Source organism: Solenopsis invicta, chromosome 12, assembly GCF_016802725.1.
Source record: "Solenopsis invicta isolate M01_SB chromosome 12, UNIL_Sinv_3.0, whole genome shotgun sequence".
Lineage (NCBI taxonomy): Eukaryota > Metazoa > Arthropoda > Insecta > Hymenoptera > Formicidae > Solenopsis > Solenopsis invicta.
Window position 1 is genome coordinate 13,859,021 of NC_052675.1, and position 21,300 is coordinate 13,880,320.

A 21,300-nucleotide genomic window follows, 5' to 3' on the forward strand; every position below is an offset into this window, starting at 1 on the left:
TTTCCTTTTTCAGTTCAGAAATTCGATACATCATGATAAAAGGTATTTATCTTCTGTGGGCTATCAGAACACAGAGATATTGAAAAAATTCAGAAAAAAACCAATTTTACTCAAAAATTTCGAACTATGACTTATATAACACTTTCGTCTTTCACTTTAGCGATTCGATCCATTATGATAAAGGTTAAAACTCTTCTCGAGGTTAACAGAACAAAGAAATATTGGAGAAATTCGCACAAAAAATTTTCCTCAAAATTTTCGAACTTTGACTGATATAACTCTTTCGTCTTTCACTTTAGCGATTCGATCCATTATGATAAAAGTTAGAACTCTTCTCGGGGCTATCAGAACAAAGAGATATTGGAGAAATTCGCAAAAAAAATTTTACTCAAAAATTTCGAAATTTGACTGATATAAGTCTTTCCTTTTTCAGTTCAGAAATTCGATACATCATGATAAAAAGTATATATCTTCTGTGGGCTATCAGAACACAGAGATATTGAAGAAATTCGGAAAAAAACCAATTTTACTCAAAAATTTCGAACTATGACTGATATAACTCTTTCGTCTTTCACTTTAGCGATTGGATACACTATGATAAAAGTTAGAACTCTTCTCGGGGATATCAGAACAGAGAGATATTGGAGAAATTCGCAAAAAAAATTTTACTCAAAGATTTCGAAATTTGACTGATATAAGTCTTTCCTTTTTCAGTTCAGAAATTCGATACATCATGATAAAAGGTATTTATCTTCTGTGGGCTATCAGAACACAGAGATATTGAAAAAATTCAGAAAAAAACCAATTTTACTCAAAAATTTCGAACTTTGACTGATATAACACTTTCGTCTTTCACTTTAGCGATTCGATCCATTATGATAAAGGTTAGAACTCTTCTCGGGGCTATCAGAACACAGAGATATTGGAGAAATTCGCAAAAAAAATTTTACTCAAAAATTTCGAAATTTGACTGATATAAGTCTTTCCTTTTTCAGTTCAGAAATTCGATACATCATGATAAAAGGTATATATCTTCTGTGTGCTATCAGAACACAGAGATATTGAATAAATTCGGAAAAAAACCAATTTTACTCAAAAATTTCGAACTATGACTGATATAATTCTTTCGTCTTTCACTTTAGCGATTGGATACACTATGATAAAAGTTAGAACTCTTCTCGGGGATATCAGAACAGAGAGATATTGGAGAAATTCGCAAAAAAAATTTTACTCAAAAATTTCGAAATTTGACTGATATAAGTCTTTCCTTTTTCAGTTCAGAAATTCGATACATCATGATAAAAGGTATATATCTTCTGTGGGCTATCAGAACACAGAGATATTGAAGAAATTCGGAAAAAAACCAATTTTACTCAAAAATTTCGAACTTTGACTGATATAACACTTTCGTCTTTCACTTTAGCGATTCGATCCATTATGATAAAGGTTAGAACTCTTCTCGGGGCTATCAGAACACAGAGATATTGGAGAAATTCGCAAAAAAATTTTACTCAAAAATTTCGAAATTTGACTGATATAAGTCTTTCCTTTTTCAGTTCAGAAATTCGATACATCATGATAAAAGGTATTTATCTTCTGTGGGCTATCAGAACACAGAGATATTGAAAAAATTCAGAAAAAAACCAATTTTACTCAAAAATTTCGAACTTTGACTGATATAACACTTTCGTCTTTCACTTTAGCGATTCGATCCATTATGATAAAGGTTAGAACTCTTCTCGGGGCTATCAGAACACAGAGATATTGGAGAAATTCGCAAAAAAAATTTTACTCAAAAATTTCGAAATTTGACTGATATAAGTCTTTCCTTTTTCAGTTCAGAAATTCGATACATCATGATAAAAGGTATTTATCTTCTGTGGGCTATCAGAACACAGAGATATTGAAAAAATTCAGAAAAAAACCAATTTTACTCAAAAATTTCGAACTTTGACTGATATAACACTTTCGTCTTTCACTTTAGCGATTCGATCCATTATGATAAAGGTTTGAACTCTTCTCGGGGCTATCAGAACACAGAGATATTGGAGAAATTCGCAAAAAAAATTTTACTCAAAAATTTCGAAATTTGACTGATATAAGTCTTTCCTTTTTCAGTTCAGAAATTCGATACAACATGATAAAAGGTATATATCTTCTGTGGGCTATCAGAACACAGAGATATTGAAGAAATTCGGAAAAAAACCAATTTTACTCAAAAATTTCGAACTTTGACTGATATAACTCTTTCGTCTTTCACTTTAGCGATTCGATCCATTATGATAAAGGTTAGAACTCTTCTCGGGGCTATCAGAACACAGAGATATAGGAGAAATTCGCAAAAAAAATTTTACTCAAAAATTTCGAAATTTGACTGATATAAGTCTTTCCTTTTTCAGTTCAGAAATTCGATACATCATGATAAAAGGTATATATCTTCTGTGGGCTATCAGAACACAGAGATATTGAAAAAATTCAGAAAAAAACCAATTTTACTCAAAAATTTCGAACTATGACTTATATAACACTTTCGTCTTTCACTTTAGCGATTCGATCCATTATGATAAAGGTTAAAACTCTTCTCGAGGTTAACAGAACAAAGAAATATTGGAGAAATTCGCAAAAAAAATTTTCCTCAAAATTTTCGAACTTTGACTGATATAACTCTTTCGTCTTTCACTTTAGCGATTCGATCCATTATGATAAAAGTTAGAACTCTTCTCGGGGCTATCAGAACAAAGAGATATTGGAGAAATTCGCAAAAAAAATTTTACTCAAAAATTTCGAAATTTGACTGATATAAGTCTTTCCTTTTTCAGTTCAGAAATTCGATACATCATGATAAAAAGTTTATATCTTCTGTGGGCTATCAGAACACAGAGATATTGAAGAAATTCGGAAAAAAACCAATTTTACTCAAAAATTTCGAACTTTGACTGATATAACTCTTTCGTCTTTCACTTTAGCGATTGGATACACTATGATAAAAGTTAGAACTCTTCTCGGGGATATCAGAACAGAGAGATATTGGAGAAATTCGCAAAAAAAATTTTACTCAAAAATTTCGAAATTTGACTGATATAAGTCTTTCCTTTTTCAGTTCAGAAATTCGATACATCATGATAAAAGGTATTTATCTTCTGTGGGCTATCAGAACACAGAGATATTGAAAAAATTCAGAAAAAAACCAATTTTACTCAAAAATTTCGAACTTTGACTGATATAACACTTTCGTCTTTCACTTTAGCGATTCGATCCATTATGATAAAGGTTAGAACTCTTCTCGGGGCTATCAGAACACAGAGATATTGGAGAAATTCGCAAAAAAATTTTACTCAAAAATTTCGAAATTTGACTGATATAAGTCTTTCCTTTTTCAGTTCAGAAATTCGATACATCATGATAAAAGGTATATATCTTCTGTGTGCTATCAGAACACAGAGATATTGAATAAATTCGGAAAAAAACCAATTTTACTCAAAAATTTCGAACTCTGACTGATATAATTCTTTCGTCTTTCACTTTAGCGATTGGATACACTATGATAAAAGTTAGAACTCTTCTCGGGGATATCAGAACAGAGAGATATTGGAGAAATTCGCAAAAAAAATTTTACTCAAAAATTTCGAAATTTGACTGATATAAGTCTTTCCTTTTTCAGTTCAGAAATTCGATACATCATGATAAAAGGTATATATCTTCTGTGGGCTATCAGAACACAGAGATATTGAAGAAATTCGGAAAAAAACCAATTTTACTCAAAAATTTCGAACTTTGACTGATATAACACTTTCGTCTTTCACTTTAGCGATTCGATCCATTATGATAAAGGTTAGAACTCTTCTCGGGGCTATCAGAACACAGAGATATTGGAGAAATTCGCAAAAAAATTTTACTCAAAAATTTCGAAATTTGACTGATATAAGTCTTTCCTTTTTCAGTTCAGAAATTCGATACATCATGATAAAAGGTATTTATCTTCTGTGGGCTATCAGAACACAGAGATATTGAAAAAATTCAGAAAAAAACCAATTTTACTCAAAAATTTCGAACTTTGACTGATATAACACTTTCGTCTTTCACTTTAGCGATTCGATCCATTATGATAAAGGTTAGAACTCTTCTCGGGGCTATCAGAACACAGAGATATTGGAGAAATTCGCAAAAAAAATTTTACTCAAAAATTTCGAAATTTGACTGATATAAGTCTTTCCTTTTTCAGTTCAGAAATTCGATACATCATGATAAAAGGTATATATCTTCTGTGGGCTATCAGAACACAGAGATATTGAAGAAATTCGGAAAAAAACCAATTTTACTCAAAAATTTCGAACTTTGACTGATATAACTCTTTCGTCTTTCACTTTAGCGATTCGATCCATTATGATAAAAGTTAGAACTCTTCTCGGGGCTATCAGAACACAGAGATATTGGAGAAATTCGCAAAAAAAATTTTACTCAAAAATTTCGAAATTTGACTGATATAAGTCTTTCCTTTTTCAGTTCAGAAATTCGATACATCATGATAAAAGGTATATATCTTCTGTGGGCTATCAGAACACAGAGATATTGAAGAAATTCGGAAAAAAACAATTTTACTCAAAAATTTCGAACTTTGACTGATATAACTCTTTCGTCTTTCACTTTAGCGATTCGATCCATTATGATAAAAGTTAGAACTCTTCTCGAGGTTAACAGAACAAAGAAATATTGGAGAAATTCGCACAAAAAATTTTCCTCAAAATTTTCGAACTTTGACTGATATAACTCTTTCGTCTTTCACTTTAGCGATTCGATCCATTATGATAAAAGTTAGAACTCTTCTCGGGGCTATCAGAACACAGAGATATTGGAGAAATTCGCAAAAAAAATTTTACTCAAAAATTTCGAAATTTGACTGATATAAGTCTTTCCTTTTTCAGTTCAGAAATTCGATACATCATGATAAAAGGTATACATCTTCTGTCGGCTATCAGAACACAGAGATATTGAAAAAATTCAGAAAAAAACCAATTTTACTCAAAAATTTCGAACTTTGACTGATATAACACTTTCGTCTTTCACTTTAGCGATTCGATCCATTATGATAAAGGTTTGAACTCTTCTCGGGGCTATCAGAACACAGAGATATTGGAGAAATTCGCAAAAAAAATTTTACTCAAAAATTTCGAAATTTGACTGATATAAGTCTTTCCTTTTTCAGTTCAGAAATTCGATACAACATGATAAAAGGTATATATCTTCTGTGGGCTATCAGAACACAGAGATATTGAAGAAATTCGGAAAAAAACCAATTTTACTCAAAAATTTCGAACTTTGACTGATATAACTCTTTCGTCTTTCACTTTAGCGATTCGATCCATTATGATAAAAGTTAGAACTCTTCTCGGGGCTATCAGAACACAGAGATATAGGAGAAATTCGCAAAAAAAATTTTACTCAAAAATTACGAAATTTGACTGATATAAGTCTTTCCTTTTTCAGTTCAGAAATTCGATACATCATGATAAAAGGTATTTATCTTCTGTGGGCTATCAGAACACAGAGATATTGAAAAAATTCAGAAAAAAACCAATTTTACTCAAAAATTTCGAACTATGACTTATATAACACTTTCGTCTTTCACTTTAGCGATTCGATCCATTATGATAAAGGTTAAAACTCTTCTCGAGGTTAACAGAACAAAGAAATATTGGAGAAATTCGCACAAAAAATTTTCCTCAAAATTTTCGAACTTTGACTGATATAACTCTTTCGTCTTTCACTTTAGCGATTCGATCCATTATGATAAAAGTTAGAACTCTTCTCGGGGCTATCAGAACAAAGAGATATTGGAGAAATTCGCAAAAAAATTTTACTCAAAAATTTCGAAATTTGACTGATATAAGTCTTTCCTTTTTCAGTTCAGAAATTCGATACATCATGATAAAAAGTATATATCTTCTGTGGGCTATCAGAACACAGAGATATTGAAGAAATTCGGAAAAAAACCAATTTTACTCAAAAATTTCGAACTATGACTGATATAACTCTTTCGTCTTTCACTTTAGCGATTGGATACACTATGATAAAAGTTAGAACTCTTCTCGGGGATATCAGAACAGAGAGATATTGGAGAAATTCGCAAAAAAAATTTTACTCAAAGATTTCGAAATTTGACTGATATAAGTCTTTCCTTTTTCAGTTCAGAAATTCGATACATCATGATAAAAGGTATTTATCTTCTGTGGGCTATCAGAACACAGAGATATTGAAAAAATTCAGAAAAAAACCAATTTTACTCAAAAATTTCGAACTTTGACTGATATAACACTTTCGTCTTTCACTTTAGCGATTCGATCCATTATGATAAAGGTTAGAACTCTTCTCGGGGCTATCAGAACACAGAGATATTGGAGAAATTCGCAAAAAAAATTTTACTCAAAAATTTCGAAATTTGACTGATATAAGTCTTTCCTTTTTCAGTTCAGAAATTCGATACATCATGATAAAAGGTATATATCTTCTGTGTGCTATCAGAACACAGAGATATTGAATAAATTCGGAAAAAAACCAATTTTACTCAAAAATTTCGAACTATGACTGATATAATTCTTTCGTCTTTCACTTTAGCGATTGGATACACTATGATAAAAGTTAGAACTCTTCTCGGGGATATCAGAACAGAGAGATATTGGAGAAATTCGCAAAAAAAATTTTTCTCAAAAATTTCGAAATTTGACTGATATAAGTCTTTCCTTTTTCAGTTCAGAAATTCGATACATCATGATAAAAGGTATATATCTTCTGTGGGCTATCAGAACACAGAGATATTGAAGAAATTCGGAAAAAAACCAATTTTACTCAAAAATTTCGAACTTTGACTGATATAACACTTTCGTCTTTCACTTTAGCGATTCGATCCATTATGATAAAGGTTAGAACTCTTCTCGGGGCTATCAGAACACAGAGATATTGGAGAAATTCGCAAAAAAATTTTACTCAAAAATTTCGAAATTTGACTGATATAAGTCTTTCCTTTTTCAGTTCAGAAATTCGATACATCATGATAAAAGGTATTTATCTTCTGTGGGCTATCAGAACACAGAGATATTGAAAAAATTCAGAAAAAAACCAATTTTACTCAAAAATTTCGAACTTTGACTGATATAACACTTTCGTCTTTCACTTTAGCGATTGGATCCATTATGATAAAGGTTAGAACTCTTCTCGGGGCTATCAGAACACAGAGATATTGGAGAAATTCGCAAAAAAAATTTTACTCAAAAATTTCGAAATTTGACTGATTTAAGTCTTTCCTTTTTCAGTTCAGAAATTCGATACATCATGATAAAAGGTATTTATCTTCTGTGGGCTATCAGAACACAGAGATATTGAAAAAATTCAGAAAAAAACCAATTTTACTCAAAAATTTCGAACTTTGACTGATATAACACTTTCGTCTTTCACTTTAGCGATTCGATCCATTATGATAAAGGTTTGAACTCTTCTCGGGGCTATCAGAACACAGAGATATTGGAGAAATTCGCAAAAAAAATTTTACTCAAAAATTTCGAAATTTGACTGATATAAGTCTTTCCTTTTTCAGTTCAGAAATTCGATACAACATGATAAAAGGTATATATCTTCTGTGGGCTATCAGAACACAGAGATATTGAAGAAATTCGGAAAAAAACCAATTTTACTCAAAAATTTCGAACTTTGACTGATATAACTCTTTCGTCTTTCACTTTAGCGATTCGATCCATTATGATAAAAGTTAGAACTCTTCTCGGGGCTATCAGAACACAGAGATATAGGAGAAATTCGCAAAAAAAATTTTACTCAAAAATTACGAAATTTGACTGATATAAGTCTTTCCTTTTTCAGTTCAGAAATTCGATACATCATGATAAAAGGTATTTATCTTCTGTGGGCTATCAGAACACAGAGATATTGAAAAAATTCAGAAAAAAACCAATTTTACTCAAAAATTTCGAACTATGACTTATATAACACTTTCGTCTTTCACTTTAGCGATTCGATCCATTATGATAAAGGTTAAAACTCTTCTCGAGGTTAACAGAACAAAGAAATATTGGAGAAATTCGCACAAAAAATTTTCCTCAAAATTTTCGAACTTTGACTGATATAACTCTTTCGTCTTTCACTTTAGCGATTCGATCCATTATGATAAAAGTTAGAACTCTTCTCGGGGCTATCAGAACAAAGAGATATTGGAGAAATTCGCAAAAAAAATTTTACTCAAAAATTTCGAAATTTGACTGATATAAGTCTTTCCTTTTTCAGTTCAGAAATTCGATACATCATGATAAAAAGTATATATCTTCTGTGGGCTATCAGAACACAGAGATATTGAAGAAATTCGGAAAAAAACCAATTTTACTCAAAAATTTCGAACTATGACTGATATAACTCTTTCGTCTTTCACTTTAGCGATTGGATACACTATGATAAAAGTTAGAACTCTTCTCGGGGATATCAGAACAGAGAGATATTGGAGAAATTCGCAAAAAAAATTTTACTCAAAGATTTCGAAATTTGACTGATATAAGTCTTTCCTTTTTCAGTTCAGAAATTCGATACATCATGATAAAAGGTATTTATCTTCTGTGGGCTATCAGAACACAGAGATATTGAAAAAATTCAGAAAAAAACCAATTTTACTCAAAAATTTCGAACTTTGACTGATATAACACTTTCGTCTTTCACTTTAGCGATTCGATCCATTATGATAAAGGTTAGAACTCTTCTCGGGGCTATCAGAACACAGAGATATTGGAGAAATTCGCAAAAAAAATTTTACTCAAAAATTTCGAAATTTGACTGATATAAGTCTTTCCTTTTTCAGTTCAGAAATTCGATACATCATGATAAAAGGTATATATCTTCTGTGTGCTATCAGAACACAGAGATATTGAATAAATTCGGAAAAAAACCAATTTTACTCAAAAATTTCGAACTCTGACTGATATAATTCTTTCGTCTTTCACTTTAGCGATTGGATACACTATGATAAAAGTTAGAACTCTTCTCGGGGATATCAGAACAGAGAGATATTGGAGAAATTCGCAAAAAAAATTTTACTCAAAAATTTCGAAATTTGACTGATATAAGTCTTTCCTTTTTCAGTTCAGAAATTCGATACATCATGATAAAAGGTATATATCTTCTGTGGGCTATCAGAACACAGAGATATTGAAGAAATTCGGAAAAAAACCAATTTTACTCAAAAATTTCGAACTTTGACTGATATAACACTTTCGTCTTTCACTTTAGCGATTCGATCCATTATGATAAAGGTTAGAACTCTTCTCGGGGCTATCAGAACACAGAGATATTGGAGAAATTCGCAAAAAAATTTTACTCAAAAATTTCGAAATTTGACTGATATAAGTCTTTCCTTTTTCAGTTCAGAAATTCGATACATCATGATAAAAGGTATTTATCTTCTGTGGGCTATCAGAACACAGAGATATTGAAAAAATTCAGAAAAAAACCAATTTTACTCAAAAATTTCGAACTTTGACTGATATAACACTTTCGTCTTTCACTTTAGCGATTCGATCCATTATGATAAAGGTTAGAACTCTTCTCGGGGCTATCAGAACACAGAGATATTGGAGAAATTCGCAAAAAAAATTTTACTCAAAAATTTCGTAATTTGACTGATATAAGTCTTTCCTTTTTCAGTTCAGAAATTCGATACATCATGATAAAAGGTATATATCTTCTGTGTGCTATCAGAACACAGAGATATTGAAGAAATTCGGAAAAAAACCAATTTTACTCAAAAATTTCGAACTTTGACTGATATAACTCTTTCGTCTTTCACTTTAGCGATTCGATCCATTATGATAAAAGTTAGAACTCTTCTCGGGGCTATCAGAACACAGAGATATTGGAGAAATTCGCAAAAAAAATTTTACTCAAAAATTTCGAAATTGACTGATATAAGTCTTTCCTTTTTCAGTTCAGAAATTCGATACAACATGATAAAAGGTATATATCTTCTGTGGGCTATCAGAACACAGAGATATTGAAGAAATTCGGAAAAAAACAATTTTACTCAAAAATTTCGAACTTTGACTGATATAACTCTTTCGTCTTTCACTTTAGCGATTCGATCCATTATGATAAAAGTTAGAACTCTTCTCGAGGTTAACAGAACAAAGAAATATTGGAGAAATTCGCACAAAAAATTTTCCTCAAAATTTTCGAACTTTGACTGATATAACTCTTTCGTCTTTCACTTTAGCGATTCGATCCATTATGATAAAAGTTAGAACTCTTCTCGGGGCTATCAGAACACAGAGATATTGGAGAAATTCGCAAAAAAAATTTTACTCAAAAATTTCGAAATTTGACTGATATAAGTCTTTCCTTTTTCAGTTCAGAAATTCGATACATCATGATAAAAGGTATACATCTTCTGTCGGCTATCAGAACACAGAGATATTGAAAAAATTCAGAAAAAAACCAATTTTACTCAAAAATTTCGAACTTTGACTGATATAACACTTTCGTCTTTCACTTTAGCGATTCGATCCATTATGATAAAGGTTTGAACTCTTCTCGGGGCTATCAGAACACAGAGATATTGGAGAAATTCGCAAAAAAAATTTTACTCAAAAATTTCGAAATTTGACTGATATAAGTCTTTCCTTTTTCAGTTCAGAAATTCGATACAACATGATAAAAGGTATATATCTTCTGTGGGCTATCAGAACACAGAGATATTGAAGAAATTCGGAAAAAAACCAATTTTACTCAAAAATTTCGAACTTTGACTGATATAACTCTTTCGTCTTTCACTTTAGCGATTCGATCCATTATGATAAAAGTTAGAACTCTTCTCGGGGCTATCAGAACACAGAGATATAGGAGAAATTCGCAAAAAAAATTTTACTCAAAAATTACGAAATTTGACTGATATAAGTCTTTCCTTTTTCAGTTCAGAAATTCGATACATCATGATAAAAGGTATTTATCTTCTGTGGGCTATCAGAACACAGAGATATTGAAAAAATTCAGAAAAAAACCAATTTTACTCAAAAATTTCGAACTATGACTTATATAACACTTTCGTCTTTCACTTTAGCGATTCGATCCATTATGATAAAGGTTAAAACTCTTCTCGAGGTTAACAGAACAAAGAAATATTGGAGAAATTCGCACAAAAAATTTTCCTCAAAATTTTCGAACTTTGACTGATATAACTCTTTCGTCTTTCACTTTAGCGATTCGATCCATTATGATAAAAGTTAGAACTCTTCTCGGGGCTATCAGAACAAAGAGATATTGGAGAAATTCGCAAAAAAATTTTACTCAAAAATTTCGAAATTTGACTGATATAAGTCTTTCCTTTTTCAGTTCAGAAATTCGATACATCATGATAAAAAGTATATATCTTCTGTGGGCTATCAGAACACAGAGATATTGAAGAAATTCGGAAAAAAACCAATTTTACTCAAAAATTTCGAACTATGACTGATATAACTCTTTCGTCTTTCACTTTAGCGATTGGATACACTATGATAAAAGTTAGAACTCTTCTCGGGGATATCAGAACAGAGAGATATTGGAGAAATTCGCAAAAAAAATTTTACTCAAAGATTTCGAAATTTGACTGATATAAGTCTTTCCTTTTTCAGTTCAGAAATTCGATACATCATGATAAAAGGTATTTATCTTCTGTGGGCTATCAGAACACAGAGATATTGAAAAAATTCAGAAAAAAACCAATTTTACTCAAAAATTTCGAACTTTGACTGATATAACACTTTCGTCTTTCACTTTAGCGATTCGATCCATTATGATAAAGGTTAGAACTCTTCTCGGGGCTATCAGAACACAGAGATATTGGAGAAATTCGCAAAAAAAATTTTACTCAAAAATTTCGAAATTTGACTGATATAAGTCTTTCCTTTTTCAGTTCAGAAATTCGATACATCATGATAAAAGGTATATATCTTCTGTGTGCTATCAGAACACAGAGATATTGAATAAATTCGGAAAAAAACCAATTTTACTCAAAAATTTCGAACTATGACTGATATAATTCTTTCGTCTTTCACTTTAGCGATTGGATACACTATGATAAAAGTTAGAACTCTTCTCGGGGATATCAGAACAGAGAGATATTGGAGAAATTCGCAAAAAAAATTTTACTCAAAAATTTCGAAATTTGACTGATATAAGTCTTTCCTTTTTCAGTTCAGAAATTCGATACATCATGATAAAAGGTATATATCTTCTGTGGGCTATCAGAACACAGAGATATTGAAGAAATTCGGAAAAAAACCAATTTTACTCAAAAATTTCGAACTTTGACTGATATAACACTTTCGTCTTTCACTTTAGCGATTCGATCCATTATGATAAAGGTTAGAACTCTTCTCGGGGCTATCAGAACACAGAGATATTGGAGAAATTCGCAAAAAAATTTTACTCAAAAATTTCGAAATTTGACTGATATAAGTCTTTCCTTTTTCAGTTCAGAAATTCGATACATCATGATAAAAGGTATTTATCTTCTGTGGGCTATCAGAACACAGAGATATTGAAAAAATTCAGAAAAAAACCAATTTTACTCAAAAATTTCGAACTTTGACTGATATAACACTTTCGTCTTTCACTTTAGCGATTGGATCCATTATGATAAAGGTTAGAACTCTTCTCGGGGCTATCAGAACACAGAGATATTGGAGAAATTCGCAAAAAAAATTTTACTCAAAAATTTCGAAATTTGACTGATTTAAGTCTTTCCTTTTTCAGTTCAGAAATTCGATACATCATGATAAAAGGTATTTATCTTCTGTGGGCTATCAGAACACAGAGATATTGAAAAAATTCAGAAAAAAACCAATTTTACTCAAAAATTTCGAACTTTGACTGATATAACACTTTCGTCTTTCACTTTAGCGATTCGATCCATTATGATAAAGGTTTGAACTCTTCTCGGGGCTATCAGAACACAGAGATATTGGAGAAATTCGCAAAAAAAATTTTACTCAAAAATTTCGAAATTTGACTGATATAAGTCTTTCCTTTTTCAGTTCAGAAATTCGATACAACATGATAAAAGGTATATATCTTCTGTGGGCTATCAGAACACAGAGATATTGAAGAAATTCGGAAAAAAACCAATTTTACTCAAAAATTTCGAACTTTGACTGATATAACTCTTTCGTCTTTCACTTTAGCGATTCGATCCATTATGATAAAAGTTAGAACTCTTCTCGGGGCTATCAGAACACAGAGATATAGGAGAAATTCGCAAAAAAAATTTTACTCAAAAATTACGAAATTTGACTGATATAAGTCTTTCCTTTTTCAGTTCAGAAATTCGATACATCATGATAAAAGGTATTTATCTTCTGTGGGCTATCAGAACACAGAGATATTGAAAAAATTCAGAAAAAAACCAATTTTACTCAAAAATTTCGAACTATGACTTATATAACACTTTCGTCTTTCACTTTAGCGATTCGATCCATTATGATAAAGGTTAAAACTCTTCTCGAGGTTAACAGAACAAAGAAATATTGGAGAAATTCGCACAAAAAATTTTCCTCAAAATTTTCGAACTTTGACTGATATAACTCTTTCGTCTTTCACTTTAGCGATTCGATCCATTATGATAAAAGTTAGAACTCTTCTCGGGGCTATCAGAACAAAGAGATATTGGAGAAATTCGCAAAAAAAATTTTACTCAAAAATTTCGAAATTTGACTGATATAAGTCTTTCCTTTTTCAGTTCAGAAATTCGATACATCATGATAAAAAGTATATATCTTCTGTGGGCTATCAGAACACAGAGATATTGAAGAAATTCGGAAAAAAACCAATTTTACTCAAAAATTTCGAACTATGACTGATATAACTCTTTCGTCTTTCACTTTAGCGATTGGATACACTATGATAAAAGTTAGAACTCTTCTCGGGGATATCAGAACAGAGAGATATTGGAGAAATTCGCAAAAAAAATTTTACTCAAAGATTTCGAAATTTGACTGATATAAGTCTTTCCTTTTTCAGTTCAGAAATTCGATACATCATGATAAAAGGTATTTATCTTCTGTGGGCTATCAGAACACAGAGATATTGAAAAAATTCAGAAAAAAACCAATTTTACTCAAAAATTTCGAACTTTGACTGATATAACACTTTCGTCTTTCACTTTAGCGATTCGATCCATTATGATAAAGGTTAGAACTCTTCTCGGGGCTATCAGAACACAGAGATATTGGAGAAATTCGCAAAAAAAATTTTACTCAAAAATTTCGAAATTTGACTGATATAAGTCTTTCCTTTTTCAGTTCAGAAATTCGATACATCATGATAAAAGGTATATATCTTCTGTGTGCTATCAGAACACAGAGATATTGAATAAATTCGGAAAAAAACCAATTTTACTCAAAAATTTCGAACTCTGACTGATATAATTCTTTCGTCTTTCACTTTAGCGATTGGATACACTATGATAAAAGTTAGAACTCTTCTCGGGGATATCAGAACAGAGAGATATTGGAGAAATTCGCAAAAAAAATTTTACTCAAAAATTTCGAAATTTGACTGATATAAGTCTTTCCTTTTTCAGTTCAGAAATTCGATACATCATGATAAAAGGTATATATCTTCTGTGGGCTATCAGAACACAGAGATATTGAAGAAATTCGGAAAAAAACCAATTTTACTCAAAAATTTCGAACTTTGACTGATATAACACTTTCGTCTTTCACTTTAGCGATTCGATCCATTATGATAAAGGTTAGAACTCTTCTCGGGGCTATCAGAACACAGAGATATTGGAGAAATTCGCAAAAAAATTTTACTCAAAAATTTCGAAATTTGACTGATATAAGTCTTTCCTTTTTCAGTTCAGAAATTCGATACATCATGATAAAAGGTATTTATCTTCTGTGGGCTATCAGAACACAGAGATATTGAAAAAATTCAGAAAAAAACCAATTTTACTCAAAAATTTCGAACTTTGACTGATATAACACTTTCGTCTTTCACTTTAGCGATTCGATCCATTATGATAAAGGTTAGAACTCTTCTCGGGGCTATCAGAACACAGAGATATTGGAGAAATTCGCAAAAAAAATTTTACTCAAAAATTTCGAAATTTGACTGATATAAGTCTTTCCTTTTTCAGTTCAGAAATTCGATACATCATGATAAAAGGTATATATCTTCTGTGGGCTATCAGAACACAGAGATATTGAAGAAATTCGGAAAAAAACCAATTTTACTCAAAAATTTCGAACTTTGACTGATATAACTCTTTCGTCTTTCACTTTAGCGATTCGATCCATTATGATAAAAGTTAGAACTCTTCTCGGGGCTATCAGAACACAGAGATATTGGAGAAATTCGCAAAAAAAATTTTACTCAAAAATTTCGAAATTTGACTGATATAAGTCTTTCCTTTTTCAGTTCAGAAATTCGATACAACATGATAAAAGGTATATATCTTCTGTGGGCTATCAGAACACAGAGATATTGAAGAAATTCGGAAAAAAACCAATTTTACTCAAAAATTTCGAACTTTGACTGATATAACTCTTTCGTCTTTCACTTTAGCGATTCGATCCATTATGATAAAAGTTAGAACTCTTCTCGAGGTTAACAGAACAAAGAAATATTGGAGAAATTCGCACAAAAAATTTTCCTCAAAATTTTCGAACTTTGACTGATATAACTCTTTCGTCTTTCACTTTAGCGATTCGATCCATTATGATAAAAGTTAGAACTCTTCTCGGGGCTATCAGAACAAAGAGATATTGGAGAAATTCGCAAAAAAAATTTTACTCAAAAATTTCGAAATTTGACTGATATAAGTCTTTCCTTTTTCAGTTCAGAAATTCGATACATCATGATAAAAGGTATACATCTTCTGTGGGCTATCAGAACACAGAGATATTGAAGAAATTCGGAAAAAAACCAATTTTACTCAAAAATTTCGAACTATGACTGATATAACTCTTTCGTCTTTCACTTTAGCGATTGGATACACTATGATAAAAGTTAGAACTCTTCTCGGGGATATCAGAACAGAGAGATATTGGAGAAATTCGCAAAAAAAATTTTACTCAAAAATTTCGAAATTTGACTGATATAAGTCTTTCCTTTTTCAGTTCAGAAATTCGATACATCATGATAAAAGGTATATATCTTCTGTGGGCTATCAGAACACAGAGATATTGAAGAAATTCAGAAAAAAACCAATTTTACTCAAAAATTTCGAACTTTGACTGATATAACACTTTCGTCTTTCACTTTAGCGATTCGATCCATTATGATAAAGGTTAGAACTCTTCTCGGGGCTATCAGAACACAGAGATATTGGAGAAATTCGCAAAAAAAATTTTACTCAAAAATTTCGAAATTTGACTGATATAAGTCTTTCCTTTTTCAGTTCAGAAATTCGATACATCATGATAAAAGGTATATATCTTCTGTGTGCTATCAGAACAAAGAGATATTGAAGAAATTCGGAAAAAAACCAATTTTACTCAAAAATTTCGAACTATGACTGATATAACACTTTCGTCTTTCACTTTAGCGATTGGATCAACTATGATAAAAGTTAGAACTCTTCTCGGGGATATCAGAACAGAGAGATATTGGAGAAATTCGCAAAAAAAATTTTACTCAAAAATTTCGAAATTTGACTGATATAAGTCTTTCCTTTTTCAGTTCAGAAATTCGATACATCATGATAAAAGGTATATATCTTCTGTGGGCTATCAGAACACAGAGATATTGAAGAAATTCGGAAAAAAACCAATTTTACTCAAAAATTTCGAACTTTGACTGATATAACACTTTCGTCTTTCACTTTAGCGATTCGATCCATTATGATAAAGGTTAGAACTCTTCTCGGGGCTATCAGAACACAGAGATATTGGAGAAATTCGCAAAAAAAATTTTACTCAAAAATTTCGAAATTTGACTGATATAAGTCTTTCCTTTTTCAGTTCAGAAATTCGATACATCATGATAAAAGGTATTTATCTTCTGTGGGCTATCAGAACACAGAGATATTGAAAAAATTCAGAAAAAAACCAATTTTACTCAAAAATTTCGAACTTTGACTGATATAACACTTTCGTCTTTCACTTTAGCGATTCGATCCATTATGATAAAGGTTAGAACTCTTCTCGGGGCTATCAGAACACAGAGATATTGGAGAAATTCGCAAAAAAAATTTTACTCAAAAATTTCGAAATTTGACTGATATAAGTCTTTCCTTTTTCAGTTCAGAAATTCGATACAACATGATAAAAGGTATATATCTTCTGTGGGCTATCAGAACACAGAGATATTGAAGAAATTCGGAAAAAAACCAATTTTACTCAAAAATTTCGAACTTTGACTGATATAACTCTTTCGTCTTTCACTTTAGCGATTCGATCCATTATGATAAAGGTTAGAACTCTTCTCGGGGCTATCAGAACACAGAGATATTGGAGAAATTCGCAAAAAAATTTTACTCAAAAATTTCGAAATTTGACTGATATAAGTCTTTCCTTTTTCAGTTCAGAAATTCGATACATCATGATAAAAGGTATATATCTTCTGTGGGCTATCAGAACACAGAGATATTGAAGAAATTCGGAAAAAAACCAATTTTACTCAAAAATTTCGAACTTTGACTGATATAACTCTTTCGTCTTTCACTTTAGCGATTCGATCCATTATGATAAAGGTTAGAACTCTTCTCGGGGCTATCAGAACACAGAGATATTGGAGAAATTCGCAAAAAAAATTTTACTCAAAAATTTCGAAATTTGACTGATATAAGTCTTTCCTTTTTCAGTTCAGAAATTCGATACATCATGATAAAAGGTATATATCTTCTGTGGGCTATCAGAACACAGAGATATTGAAGAAATTCAGAAAAAAACCAATTTTACTCAAAAATTTCGAACTTTGACTGATATAACTCTTTCGTCTTTCACTTTAGCGATTCGATCCATTATGATAAAAGTTAGAACTCTTCTCGGGGCTATCAGAACACAGAGATATTGGAGAAATTCGCAAAAAAAATTTTACTCAAAAATTTCGAAATTTGACTGATATAAGTCTTTCCTTTTTCAGTTCAGAAATTCGATACATCATGATAAAAGGTATATATCTTCTGTGGGCTATCAGAACACAGAGATATTGAAGAAATTCGGAAAAAAACCAATTTTACTCAAAAATTTCGAACTTTGACTGATATAACTCTTTCGTCTTTCACTTTAGCGATTCGATCCATTATGATAAAAGTTAGAACTCTTCTCGGGGCTATCAGAACACAGAGATATTGGAGAAATTCGCAAAAAAATTTTACTCAAAAATTTCGAAATTTGACTGATATAAGTCTTTCCTTTTTCAGTTCAGAAATTCGATACATCATGATAAAAGGTATATATCTTCTGTGGGCTATCAGAACACAGAGATATTGAAGAAATTCGGAAAAAAACCAATTTTACTCAAAAATTTCGAACTTTGACTGATATAACTCTTTCGTCTTTCACTTTAGCGATTGGATACACTATGATAAAAGTTAGAACTCTTCTCGGGGATATCAGAACAGAGAGATATTGGAGAAATTCGCAAAAAAAATTTTACTCAAAAATTTCGAAATTTGACTGATATAAGTCTTTCCTTTTTCAGTTCAGAAATTCGATACATCATGATAAAAGGTATATATCTTCTGTGGGCTATCAGAGCACAGAGATATTGAAGAAATTCAGAAAAAAACCAATTTTACTCAAAAATTTCGAACTTTGACTGATATAACACTTTCGTCTTTCACTTTAGCGATTCGATCCATTATGATAAAGGTTAGAACTCTTCTCGGGGCTATCAGAACACAGAGATATTGGAGAAATTCGCAAAAAAAATTTTACTCAAAAATTTCGAAATTTGACTGATATAAGTCTTTCCTTTTTCAGTTCAGAAATTCGATACATCATGATAAAAGGTATATATCTTCTGTGGGCTATCAGAACACAGAGATATTGAAGAAATTCGGAAAAAAACCAATTTTACTCAAAAATTTCGAACTTTGACTGATATAACTCTTTCGTCTTTCACTTTAGCGATTCGATCCATTATTATAAAGGTTAGAACTCTTCTCGGGGCTATCAGAACACAGAGATATTGGAGAAATTCGCAAAAAAAATTTTACTCAAAAATTTCGAAATTTGACTGATATAAGTCTTTCCTTTTTCAGTTCAGAAATTCGATACATCATGATAAAAGGTATATATCTTCTGTGGGCTATCAGAACACAGAGATATTGAAGAAATTCGGAAAAAAACCAATTTTACTCAAAAATTTCGAACTTTGACTGATATAACTCTTTCGTCTTTCACTTTAGCGATTCGATCCATTATGATAAAAGTTAGAACTCTTCTCGGGGCTATCAGAACACAGAGATATTGGAGAAATTCGCAAAAAAAATTTTACTCAAAAATTTCGAAATTTGACTGATATAAGTCTTTCCTTTTTCAGTTCAGAAATTCGATACAACATGATAAAAGGTATATATCTTCTGTGGGCTATCAGAACACAGAGATATTGAAGAAATTCGGAAAAAAACCAATTTTACTCAAAAATTTCGAACTTTGACTGATATAACTCTTTCGTCTTTCACTTTAGCGATTGGATCCATTATGATAAAGGTTAGAACTCTTCTCGGGGCTATCAGAACACAGAGATATTGGAGAAATTCGCAAAAAAAATTTTACTCAAAAATTTCGAAATTTGACTGATATAAGTCTTTCCTTTTTCAGTTCAGAAATTCGATACATCATGATAAAAGGTATATATCTTCTGTGGGCTATCAGAACACAGAGATATTGAAGAAATTCGAAAAAAACCAATTTTACTCAAAAATTTCGAACTTTGACTGATATAACTCTTTCGTCTTTCACTTTAGCGATTGGATACACTATGATAAAAGTTAGAACTCTTCTCGGGGATATCAGAACAGAGAGATATTGGAGAAATTCGCAAAAAAAATTTTACTCAAAAATTTCGAAATTTGACTGATATAAGTCTTTCCTTTTTCAGTTCAGAAATTCGATACATCATGATAAAAGGTATATATCTTCTGTGGGCTATCAGAACACAGAGATATTGAAGAAATTCGGAAAAAAACCAATTTTACTCAAAAATTTCGAACTTTGACTGATATAACTCTTTCGTCTTTCACTTTAGCGATTCGATCCATTATGATAAAGGTTAGAACTCTTCTCGGGGCTATCAGAACACAGAGATATTGGAGAAATTCGCAAAAAAAATTTTACTCAAAAATTTCGAAATTTGACTGATATAAGTCTTTCCTTTTTCAGTTCAGAAATTCGATACATCATGATAAAAGGTATATATCTTCTGTGGGCTATCAGAACACAGAGATATTGAAGAAATTCGGAAAAAAACCAATTTTACTCAAAAATTTCGAACTATGACTGATATAACTCTTTCGTCTTTCACTTTAGCGATTGGATACACTATGATAAAAGTTAGAACTCTTCTCGGGGATATCAGAACAGAGAGATATTGGAGAAATTCGCAAAAAAAATTTTACTCAAAAATTTCGAAATTTGACTGATATAAGTCTTTCCTTTTTCAGTTCAGAAATTCGATACATCATGATAAAAGGTATATATCTTCTGTGGGCTATCAGAACACAGAGATATTGAAGAAATTCGGAAAAAAACCAATTTTACTCAAAAATTTCGAACTTTGACTGATATAACACTTTCGTCTTTCACTTTAGCGATTCGATCCATTATGATAAAGGTTAGAACTCTTCTCGGGGCTATCAGAATACAGAGATATTGGAGAAATTCGCAAAAAAAATTTTACTCAAAAATTTCGAAATTTGACTGATATAAGTCTTTCCTTTTTCAGTTCAGAAATTCGATACATCATGATAAAACGTATATATCTTCTGTGGGCTATCAGAACACAGAGATATTGAAGAAATTCGAAAAAAACCAATTTTACTCAAAAATTTCGAACTTTGACTGATATAACACTTTCGTCTTTCACTTTAGCGATTCGATCCATTATGATAAAGGTTAGAACTCTTCTCGGGGCTATCAGAACACAGAGATATTGGAGAAATTCGCAAAAAAAATTTTACTCAAAAATTTCGAAATTTGACTGATATAAGTCTTTCCTTTTTCAGTTCAGAAATTCGATACAACATGATAAAACGTATATATCTTCTGTGGGCTATCAGAACACAGAGATATTGAAGAAATTCGGAAAAAAACCAATTTTACTCAA